Source organism: Ambystoma mexicanum, chromosome 3p, assembly GCF_040938575.1.
Source record: "Ambystoma mexicanum isolate Mex_15411 chromosome 3p, UKY_AmexF1_1, whole genome shotgun sequence".
In the NCBI taxonomy this organism is placed as follows: Eukaryota; Metazoa; Chordata; class Amphibia; order Caudata; family Ambystomatidae; genus Ambystoma; species Ambystoma mexicanum.
Window position 1 is genome coordinate 460,024,665 of NC_090925.1, and position 13,291 is coordinate 460,037,955.

Below are 13,291 nucleotides of genomic sequence, written 5' to 3' on the forward strand. Positions count from 1 at the left end.
TGAACCCCAGTTTAGTAACACATTAATTCAAGAATAGCCATCCCTACTAGTTGTACTTCCCAATGCACAATCACACACATTACATACATCTTTATCACCTTACTCAAACACTCATGCACACATCGCACATGCATTGCAGAACACCCCAACCCATACCTTCTGTATTTTTTTTCAACAGACCCTAAAGAATGCCTACCAAAAAGCAACTCTGTAGAAAGGGACGCAGAAGTAGAGCAAATGAAAAGAAAAGTCTCCAACATAAACATCCATCTATAGCAGAATTTGTAAAAAAAAAGTTGAAACACAAAAGCTAATACAGTCATGTAGTGAAACAGAAGAAGTTTCTAGTACAAAACTTTCCCTCCTCTATCAAAAAGTAAAACAACCCAAAAAACAATTAACAGAAATTAAATCAACTATCACTACAAATAAAACGTCTTCTATAAATCTTGATATAGTACAAAGTAAGCATACCAAGAAAAGTATTTTAGCCAAATAGTTCCGTCACAAAGTCCTTCAAAATCTTATGAAAACAGGAGAGAAAGCAGGTTCAAGACTTCAAACCTATCGTAGGAAAGTAATCTTAGAAGCGTTGATAGACAGTGCACTTCCCAAAACAAAGTTATTTATTTTAGTGTTAAACAGAATGAAACCACTAACAAAACTAATAACTAAATTACAAAAAAGACTTCTCAATAAACGAAATGTCAACAGAAATAACTTCTTAAATATCTGTGGAGGTGAATGGAGTCACACTACAACCACAGAACCATACTTTAATGAAGAAGCCTACAAACAAAAGCAAACAAATACAATTGCCATACATAGCAGTGGTCGAGGTTATGAAAAAGTTAATAATACCATAATGGAACAAGAAAAACTCCTTGCAAAAATATGCCCTGAAAACGTAGATTTACCCCTCCATTCAACATAATCAGAACATCTAGTGTACAAATGGCCATGCACATCAATGTGTAACATTCCCAAAAAAAATTTCAAGTCTTTACGCCAATTCCTCAGTCAATATGTGAAAAGCAAAGACAAAATCAAAATTAAACTACTGCAAAATATGGTTGCTTGTCCAATATGCAAGTACACAGGACTACAAGGACATTCCTTGGCCTGCATTACAGGACCTACTTGCAAAACACCCTTCCATGATATCAAAAGGATATCAACACATCATACAAGTATAAGTAATCTAGTTTATAGACTGTACTATGCTAAAAGTCCTGCCTTAGTACTAGCCAATTTAAATAACATTCTTCTACATGGTACAGCAAAAGACCTCCTAGAAGAAATCGACTATATCCAGACAAAATATTTTGGAAGTGAAACCCACTTACAAGATGAATTAGCTGTCAACCAACTTCGTAACAATTCTGCACATGGCAACCTTTCACTACAGACATACAAAAAAGAAAAACTAAAATTTGAAAGTACTTCAGCTGAAGTACCAAACCACGTGTGTGTATGTTGCCGCAGAACGTTATATAAAAGTAGCACAAAAACTATAGACCGATCATACAAAATAGAAGACAATGAAGATTCTAAATGGTTTGAATTAGCTCTCTACCTTATAGCAGAAAACAAATACGAAATAACTGACCCCAAAATACTTTACACTTACTGCACTACAAAACTTGACAACAGCCAAACTCCTTCACAAATAACTTGGAATTGTATCCACTACCAAAACCCCTTCAACAACTTAATTTATATGAGAGCATCATAATTCAAACAGTGCACCCATTTCAAGCAATAATACGCCTTCAACCAAAAAAGGCATTGAATTAGTGAAAGGTATTCGTGTAAAAGTAGTGTATTTACCATTAGATCTAAAAGAAAATGTGCCCACTCTAGGAGTGCAACGTCCAATGCAGCAATCTTTAATTATCTTGGTAAATGGAGTACGTACAAAAGACAAATAAATTTGGCAACAACTGGTAGATTTACATAAAGTTAGAGAAGCCCTACAATATCTTAAAGAGAACAATGCATATTACAAAGAAGTTAATATTGAAGAAAACTTGCAAGATACAAATGAAATAATTGAACAGACACAAGAAGCTGGTCAATTTGAGCTCCTAGATCCTGCTACAATATCAAACACTTTAGACCATTATACAATTCATCCATTGCACTCTAATGACACCATAGAAGATGCAATGGAAATGTACCAAATGTGTCAAACAAAAGGATCACCAATCAGCATATGGGAAAAAAGTATAGAAGCACGTGCTTTTCCAATACTCTTTCATACTGGCAAAGGAGGAAGATACGATGATAGACCTATTCAAATATCAGCATCAGAACATTGCTCATTACAAATGTATTCTGAAGATCCCAGATTTTGACAAAATGTGGAATACATATCCCACCTACTCTTTGAAAGTGAACTAGCAACTTTATGTTACGGAGTTGCACACATATTAAAATCAGGATCACACTTTCAAAATATGACAGCTACACAATTATTACAAAAGGTTCAACAAAAACATGAGGTTTTACAAGCAAATCTTACAAATCTATTATCAAATTTGCGTGGTACTAAAGAGTACTGGTTTCGACGTCATGGAGATGTATGTTGTATGATCAGAAACCTTGGCCCACCCACTTGGTTTCTTACATAAAGTTGTGCAGAATATGCATGGGAAGATTTACATGCTTTCCTACGCATATCAAACGAAAACAAAACAAACATAGATATACTAACACCTGGAGAACTGTGTTCACAGGATCCTGTTAATGTTTCACAATATTTTCACCATCGCTTTATTGCTATGCTACATTTTATTTGTAACAAAACTGTTCCTCCCCTTGCAGAAGTGCAACACCTCTTTTGGAGAAAAGAATACCAAGCCAGAGGAGCACCACATATCCACATGCTTTTATGGATTAAAGATGCTCCTAAATTTGGTCAAGACAGTGATGCCACTGTTTTACAGTTTGTTGAAAAATATGTCACTTGTGAAATTCCATCAGAATCCACAAATAGTGATCTTCATGCAAAAAATGTACAATTCCAAAGACACAAATGTGGCAAATATTGTCGTCGCAAATACAAAAACAAAGGGAAATACTACCCCAAATGCTGATTTGGTTTCCCTAGACCAGTCACAAATACAGGTCAAGTGAACAACCTCATGTCTTCAGTTAGACATAGTGTTAAAGGTAAGTCACCTAAAAACACTATTGCATAAAAAGAAAAGAAGAAGAAAAATATATCAATGATTACAATGCAATCATTGCCTACTTATGGAATGCAAACATAGACGTGCAGTACATTGCAGACAATTCTACTGCAGTTGCACAATATGTCACAGCATACTTAACCAAATCAGAAAAGACAGAGCTCCAAGACCTCTGGAATGACCTGTCATCAGATAAAACAGTGTCTCAGAAATTATACAGCTTGGGCATAAAAATGCGGTCCCATAGAGAATGTGGATCCTATGAAGCAGCTGATCGATTAACTGGTACTGCATTGTATGGTAAATCTGCAAATATATTATGGCTAAGTCTTGGTCCAGCTAAATCTAGAAAAAGAGTTCTAAAATCATGCGAAGATATAGAAACAATAGCCAAACATGATCCCAACAGCCAAGACATTTTAGAAAACTATTTATTGGACACAAACAGGAGCACCACTTTGGAAACCATGAGTCTATACCACATAGCCCGAAACTACACATACAAAAATAATATAAAACCTGATGAACAAAACCGTAAATACAAAGTGACAAACTGTGAAGGCAGCTTAGTAAAACTCACAAAACCAAATTTAATTAATCATATCAAATTGTCATTAAAGACTCCTCAACATAAAGAATTATATCACATGTCCCTGCTACAACTCTTTAAACCATGGAGAAAAGAAGAAGAAATACTAGATAACTATGACTCATATGAAGACACTTTCAAAGCAAATGAAAGCAGAAGAACTCCAGGCCCAACTAGATATGACACTCCTGACAGTAGTCAACCATCTGTCACAGGAAGCCAAGAACCACTGGGAGACCCACTAATAACAAATGAGGCAGAATTAGCTATGATAGAAGTACAAAACACCATGTGTCAGTATGAAGATGAAGATGAAGATAAAGAAGACTTAACTATACTAGAATCAAAGCTAAACAATGAGCAACGTAGCATTTTTCAAGAAGTAACAAAAGAATTTGCACATGGTGTACAACATGAAAACAAAGAATGCACCTGTCAAAATTACAAACCTATACTATTGTATGTCAGTGGTGAAGCTGGTTCTGGCAAAACATTCCTAATCAAAATTATCAGTAAGTTCCTTCAACAATTCACAAACAACAAACTGTCAGCTACTGTCACTGCCCCCACAGGTTTAGCTGCCTACAACATAGGTGGTGTCACTTTACACCGATTACTACTCCTGCGAGTAGAACACCAAAACAAATTAGATTATTACAAACTTTCTGCAGAATCTGCAATGGAACTACGCAGAGCATTAAAACAAATGAAAATGCTACTAATAGATGAAGTGAGCATGGTGTCCAACCTAATGTTGGCTTTGATTCACCTCAGATTACAGGAAGTACTCAAAACAAACTATGAAGAGCTCTTTGCAGGAAAACACATTATTGTTTTCGGAGATCTTCTTCAATTGACACCTGCAAAAGGTGAGCCTATTTTTAAAACATTAGGACACAAACTCTGTCGTAAAACTGTTGGCAGCATTGGAAATGTCAACCTTTGGCAACATTTCCAATACAGAGAATTAACACAAAACATGCGCCAATCTGCAGATCTCATGTATGCCAACATCTTAAAAAGTATTAGAGTTGGTATACTTTCTAGAGAAGCAGAAGCAATATTGAAAACCCGGCACATTCATGCACTTTATGGTGATAATACATGTGCTACAGATGTTATGGAACAATTAGCCCACAACAATGTCAATTGCATGGCCTTAATGCCAACTCTTGCAAGCTGTTTCAAATTCAATGAAATCATGTTAAGTAAAGAAATGCAACCAATAATGGAAATTAGCGCCACAGACAAACTAGATGTACATGGAATGACACTACCCATGTGTGACCAAGCCAGAACAAGACTAAACAGTTTAGAAAAATCAATCTCAAACACAGCAGGCTTGGAAAAGATATTAAAATTATCCTTAACCTGCAGAGTAATGCTGAAACGTAACCTTGACGTAGACCAAGGACTAGTTAATGGAGCACTGGGTACAGTTGTTAGCTTTCAAACATACCCACGTGACAACAAAATTCAGTTTGTCAATATTCTCTTTGACAAACTTTCAGAAGTTAAAAGAATAGGACGCTCAACAGCTCGATTCCTTCTCTTCAAAGACATGTATGTACGCAGAGAACAATTTTCTCTAACTCTTGCATATGCAGTCCCTATTCATAAATCACAAGGTCTTACCTTAGACAAAGCAATGATAGACATTGGTAAAACAGTCTTTAAAGAAGGCATGAGCTATGTAGCACTATCACGCTTACGTACACTTTACGGTCTATTTCTAATCAACTTTGATGCAAGTAAAATAAACGTTGATATTCCTTGCATTTTAGAATACAAAAGACTTTGTTCACTATACACTCCCATCTACAAACATATCCTGTTCCACAAAAAGGAAAATGTTTTAAAAGAAAACTAAATCAAACAGAAATGCAACAGGATTTCACTGCAAATCCTCCCAAAAAAGTAAAAGAAACTAAAACTTCATCAAGTACCACAATCAAAAAAGAATCAATTAGGGAAAGTAAACCAGGTACTTCTTCAAAGAAGGAAGACAAACTCCAAAAAAAGCAGTCAGATACAGAACTACATGGTCTATTTAAACTCTCAAATATAGTTGGTGTAAGTTGCTACGCAAATGTAGCAATGAATATTCTATTTCAATTACCACCCATTGTTGAGAACATTTACTTGCACAGTGCAGACCCAGTGTGTTTGCAAATGTTAGTACTTCACAGAAATGCAGCAAACAATCCTGACAACACCTATAGTGTTTATGGAATAAAACAACAATTGGACTACTGTGCTGGAATGGTGAAATTCACTATAAACTCACAGGAATATCCACAAGAATTTCTAATGTACTTACTACAAGTACTGGAAAACAAAAACATACCTATAAATGAAATCTTCCAGATTTCATACATGTGGAAACATACATGCACTCTCTGCAACAATGTGACACAAGAACAAATCCCCAATGAGCGCTTTGTGTATATATCAATAGCTAATTGTGAATCCGTTCGATTTCAGCAACTTGTACAAAATGCAAACCACAGTAGATTATGTTCCACCTGCAATTCAGATAATCGCTCCACGTTAGTAATACAAACACATAGTAAATACGTAATACTAATGCTTCTACGTTACAATGCAGATGGTACCAAAAACAACTGCAAGCTGACTGGATTCACACATGGTCAAATATCACTTGGTGGGAAAACCTTCACAACAATAGGTATCATCTCCCACGCAGGAGCCACAACCAACTCAGGACACTACACTGCATATATAAAAAAGAAATGTGGATGGTTTGAATGTAATGATAGTACCATTACTCTAAAGCAGAGATTACCAGCAAATCTTACAAACGCTTATTTAATGTTCTTAAAACCAAAATTTGATAACTAAACTGTACTTAAATCTTAAGTACACTTGTAGTAAAAAAATATAAACTGTCACAATATTCCAAAAGCTATCTAAATGCCCAAAGATGCTACAACAACTAAACAGATAAATTAGGACTACTCAAATAAATCAAAAAATAGACAGTTAGAATACGCCAATTGGTATCTAACTGTCCCAAAATTTAGAAATATTCAAACAGATAAATCAATACCACGAAATTGTATCAAAAAATAAACAGTTAGAATATGCCTACTGGTATCTAACTGCTCCAAAACTGTACAATATCCAAACAAATACCTAATATCTTACTGCTCCCAAAAACTGGAACAATCCAATGTATAAAGCATTAGCCAGAAACAACAAGTAAACACTGAAAACAAACAAACAAATAAACTGTAGCATAACAGAAAAAGGTTTTTTTTTATCCAACATGGATTTTTTTTCTCCCACAGACCCAATGATTTTAGCAACAAACACAGAAACTGAGCAAATTGCACAGTAGTCTAGTTTGTCATCGACTAAATATGAGGGTTAAAAAAAAAGAAAAAATGTTGATTGTACAATGTAATAACTCTTTATAAAATACTAATACTAACATGCTATTTTCTTTTATCACAGAAATGAACAAGAAAAACATGGACTCCCGTTACTAAACCAAATAGTAAGTATAACATCATAAATACAACCATCGCAGCATATCACACCCATACTGGCTTATAACATTGTTCCTTATAAATTTGTATTTTGACCAAAAGTTATAAGCCACTCTGAGTGTGATATGCTGCGGTGCTTCTGGCCAGGGCATACACTCTTGGGTGCATGGCATATGACTGTGATATGCTGCAGAGCTTCTGGCCAGGGCATAGACGCTTGGGTTCATGGCATATGACTATGTCACACCCATAGATTCAAGTATTGCAACCATTTTAATGTCTGCGGACACAAGGAAGGTCCTAGAACACATTCAACTTGCCAGAGGACAATACACACAACGTCTCCAGGACACCCCCTGCTAACATTCCAAGACCCCACAAGTGTTCTTAGAACACTTACAACTTGACACCGAATCCATTCTGTTTATTTACGAACTTTCCAGAACAGCCGTGTTGTCCGCAGACAAATCGAACACAACAAAAGCGTCTAGCACATTAAAAAAAATACAACACTGAACCTATCTCATACTCCCCCACCCTCTCCAAACACTCTTACACACCAACACACGCCACTAAATACAATTTTTATTTCAAGTTTCACTGCGCTGTCCGATGTCGGCAGCGAATGCAAGATGGCGGGCGCGACAGAAAATCTGACGCGCATCACGCACGACACCGCCCAATCAGCGAACACGTCGCATGTCCGCGGACATGACACAAGACCATGGGCCAATCGGGGTGCTGTCCACACGGGGCGAACAGGGAAGTCCATCCGCGAAGCGAACACAGATATCACTAATTTTTTTGCCTTACATGTTGGTCATTTTTAAAAAAAACTACTGGACGGATTTACACCAAATTTGCAAAAGCACGCTTTCTGGACCAAGCCGCCGCTCCTGCCGCAAATTTGGTGTAAATCCGTCCAGCGGTTCGGGCCCCCCTATAACTTTGCCCCCCCTGGACCAAACCTCTCCAAAATTCAGAGTGGGCCATATACTTTTTTTGCAAAGTTTGGTGAGGATCCGTCCAGAGGGAGCGAAGTTATAAGCCACCCCAAAAAGTGCTCTTCCTATGGAAACACCAACTTAACCATAACTACATGTCAGCTACACTGGCTCCGAATAGAAAAACAGGTGAAATTTAAATCACTCTGTTTGGCCCACTGCGCTTTGTATGTCTGCAGAGCTGAATATCTTCAGGCCAAATTTCACCCCTACGTCCTAGTTTGGGCTCTACAGTTTGCTAATACCCAGTTGATTTCGGTAGACTCTGCTGTCTCTGCCTTTGTCCCCTCCTAAGAGTGTGAACAAGGACAATCTGTTTTCCTGCATTATGCACCCGAACAAACATGTCCCCTACATTTTTGCAGCAATGATCTGACCCTGTACTAGTGTTGTAAAGAGATGAAGCAGCTCCAATAGAGCGTCAATATCAATTTTAAAAAGCATGAGTGCTTGTATGAACATTTTGGCCCACACCAATAACGATACATATAGTACCAGCACGTGACCCATGTGGGGAGGGAGGATTCAGTGGAGGGCTCCCACTTTAACGTGCCATGAGCAACTTCAAGACTTCTGTGGCGGTTCCATAGGAAGCAGGCTACACTACAATGAAGGACATGAAAGATATTGCCCCATGAAGACAGTTACATGAAAACATGGACAATGATAGCAGATTGCTTGAATGCAGATAACCTGATACAATACATACTGAAAGGACCAGACAAAGGAATTGTTACACAAGGGGAATTGCAGTGCCTCAAGAGCGGAAGAAGAGATGTGGGAGGACTGCCTGAATTCTAGAAGTAACACCAGCTAGTAGTATGTGGACCTGAGTTCGCAAGAGAAGAATGGGTCAAGGGCTGCATGGATCCATTGCACAAGTGCCTCTGTCAGTTCTAGTGGAGATGGTGCAGAGAGAGAAGTATAAATACATCAAGGAGTGGCAAGAAGTTCAAACTTTTTACGCAGGAAGAAAAAAAAGAAAGGCTCAGTCCAGATGGCCCTCAAGAACATTGCCACTACATTACCACGATGAAGCTTCAGTAAGGATAGAGAGAGAGAAGGCTGCAGACACATCTCAAGGGTACATGACATGAGAGGTGGTAACAATATTCACAGACCAACATTGGGCTTGAAGCTCACATGCAGATGCCATCCAAGTCGAGGAGAAGAATGTACCCTGGTGCTATTGCAAACCAGCAAGTGGATGGATTCCCAACTGGAAATACAGCAGAGGATGAAGAAGAGATTGCTGAAGCTGGGCGGGGTAAAGAGGAAATGGTGACCCGGAATATGAACCAAGCCAGAAGGAGCTCAAACGACCTGAGGGGGATGGCAAAGGTGTGGAGCCACAAGACACCCATCAGTGGGGAGGGGCTTTGAGTATGTGTGGTGCAGACTGCCTGGAGCAGAGGGGGGATTGCTGAAGGGGCCTCAACCCCCCAGTATACCACCAAGATGACAGATGCTACCAACTGAAGCAGTCTCACAGGACATAACTAGATGACAACACCAAAGTGACCATACATGTAGAGATATCATCCAGCTGCAAAAGAAAACATATGAACTACTTGCAGAAACCTAAAAGAAACTAAGATGAACAGCTATGAAAGTAAATATGGAAGCCACAGTTGCATTGAAATGAATGGAAGACAATGGAGAGGCTCAAAACACAGGCAAAGGCCTCACACAGATTTCCCTGAGACACGTAAAGCAGAGCTTGCAGTTGTTGTGCCCAACCTTGTCATGGACGCAGGGAGAGAGTGTCTCGAGACAACAGAAAAGATAGAACACTTGCAAAGGCTAGTAGCTGACATTCTTCATAAATGCAAGTGGAGAGCTCAATTCTGCGATCCCTACATACGTGATCTGAACATGGGGAACAAGGCCCATTCATCCAAGGCCGGCATAAACTGTTGTTCCCGTCAAAATGAAGATAGAAGATGCAAAAATGTAATACAGCATGATGCTGGAGGCTGGAATGTCCTTGCTCAGGGCCATAGGAGTCAGAGAGGTAGTAACATTGCTGGGAAACAGGGGGTCCCTGAAGCTATTCTCTCCACCGTTTATTGTGCTTGCATGCTGGTTAATTTCCCAAGTTGAAAAGGCTCACACTGGCTTCCTGTGGATGGTACCTGGCAGGCTACCCTATATGGCCAGGCCAATTAGATGATCTATTCCATTATAGTATGTAAGTCTGGCTATACTGTTCACCCAATCCCAACTCATTCAAGGGCCAGAAATGTAACTTTTTGATTGTGATATGAGGGTGGAACAAAACCTCGCTACCAGCCTGTAATGAACAGAGAGTGCATTTGGATGCTGCAGAAATCTGTGTGCCTTCACCTGCTTTTGAATTATAAGCAGTAATTTGTCACATTTCTAGTTTTCTCTGTGGGCCTTGGGGTTCCCCTTGAGCCAATCTCTGGTTTTTAATTCCACTTCACTTGGTTTACACGTGCCACCCCTTCTTCTGAAAATCCCCTCATCTCTCCAGCTCTGCAACTCTTCACCCAGTGCTCCCATCATTTGTTGATGATAATGGCCCCTTTTAAACTCAACTGATCTCTTTGCGTGCACTGAACATTCTTCATCAACAGGTAAAATAGATGCTGTGACTGATTGCCCTTGAAACTGGCCAAAGCTAGGTGCGATAGGCACAGTGCCTCTGTTAACGCTATATCATCTGGGATAAACACCCTAAGGACACCAGAAGTATTGGGGATGAGAGAGCAGATGTAACAAAATCCTACAGATCTCTCTCTCCTCACTCTCCTCATATGGCTATACCATACATTATCTTCTGAAAAACCATGTGCATCAACTATCAGGTCTAAATTAAAATTGGGCCTATTTATGGGTCTGGCGGTAACCATGCTGGTGATAGTGGCGTGTTGCCGCCAGGCCTGTAAATATTTACTGGCACCTTACTTCCCGGTAACACTGGGGTATTACAACCACGGCGGACCAGAAAGTCAGGAGCCTGCAAATTGTAAGTTCAAATTCTCATAAAGTCCTATGGGGACCATGGAAGCACCGGCACCGTTGATAACGGTGCCAGTGATTCTGTGCAAATTTCAGGTCAGTACTGCCGGGTGGAGGGCACCCGCTTGGATGAGTTGTAGTGTGGCCCATTGTCTTTGTTGCCACGGAAATCAGCTTCAACATTCCTACGTGACCTCAATAGCACGTCAACAAATTCTATAATACTCGATACATTTAAACCATTCACATCCATGCAGTTTAATGACTTTGAACATGATGACAAGAGAAACAAGAAAGACATATAAACAATAATTTTAAGGTACATTGTAAATCCAAAGTTTCTTCTTATTTTTGAAAAATAACAATTACTGCTTTTTGTTCACTTCTACCTTTTCCACTGGTATGAACTCCAGGTGTACTTAACTTTGATATGTGAAAGGGATAGTGAGCTAAGAAATCTGGCTGAGACTCCCCTGCGACTGAGGCCAGTAGAGAAACTCCCAGAACCCCCTGTTTTGCATACTTAACTTTGAGCCTGCTCCTGCACCTCTGCCAGAGGGCCTCCAATATCCCTTTGTATGTTGCTGAAGTGGACCCAGCTCTTCCTGCCCTCCACCTTCTGGAAACACTGCTCAGTCCAGTGTCACACAATGGTGCAGATTAAAACGTGATCCCCGGGGAGTAGTTGTTTTTGCTGAAGATCATCAGTATCTTGCGCTTTCTCCTGTAGACTGTGGATGGGAAGACACAACTTGTCAAGATATAATTCTGACACTTTTGGTTAGGACCCTAAGTTACTCCCTAAACACTTCACCCATGACTTCTGCTGAATTATGTCCATCTGATGCTGCGCATGCAGGTTAGAGCAGTATTTGTAACCCATGCACCTCACAATCTCATTAGGGCTAAAGTGGTGATTTTTCCCTTTTTGATTCCTCAAATAAAACAGTACAATTTTAGGCAATCGTTCCAATTATTATTCAAGTCACTACATATTGTTGATAATTGAGAGTTAAGAACACCAATTAGCCTTTCCAAAATCCTATTGGCCAGAGGGTGGTACACCGAACACAGCTTGTGCTTAATCCCAAAGAGTGAAATACTTTCAGAGAATAGGGCATTAAAGAAATGGGTCCCATTGTGGTACTTTAAGACCTTGCATATTCACAAACCATTGAAATACCTAACTCAACAATGGTTTTGCCGCAGACTTGGCATCAGGATGTACACAAGGACCAGCCTCAAGACAACGGGAAAATGGACAGACCACAACAATTAGTTAACGAAAATTATTACACTTCTTCAGCATGTCCACACAATCTATGTGGAGCTCTTGGAATGGCCCAGAGGGCCAAGGAAAAACTCCTCTTATCATCCTCATGGTATTACCAGGATTATATTCTCTGCAAACCCATACATTTACCTACAAATCCACTTATCTGTTCAGGAAGGTTTGGTGTGAATCATTCTTCCTGGAGATCTGCAGCGATTTGACACCAAGAAGTGTGTGGAGGGTAATGTAGTTGCTCTGGAGCCACAAGAAGCAGTTCAAAAGGCATTACTACCATGCCATAAACTCCTGTCTCCACAGAAAATCCATGGGCGAGAGAGCACATCCTTTCTTTGCCCAAAGCTCCTGTTCACTCTTAGGTATTTTTCCCTGCATTTCTATAATTTGAAGCAAAGTGATTGCAATGTACAGAACTGGCAATTGTACCTGTTGCAACACATTTTCTATTTTCAGGGGATATTGTAATGGAAAATATGTGGCTTCTTTCACTGCCCTCTCTGTTGCATAATTCCCAATGACCATTGATTTAGTATGATTAGTATGCGTAGCACACTTAACAATCATACATCTGTGGACAGTGTTAGTGCTTCAACTAATCTTGACAGCAGCACAGCATGCTGGACTGGGTCCCGGTTAGATCTCCTAAAAGCTCCTTTCTGCCTCCTTGACAAGCCTGAATGCACAGTGGATGTTACATATCCAGAGTCAGCATTAAT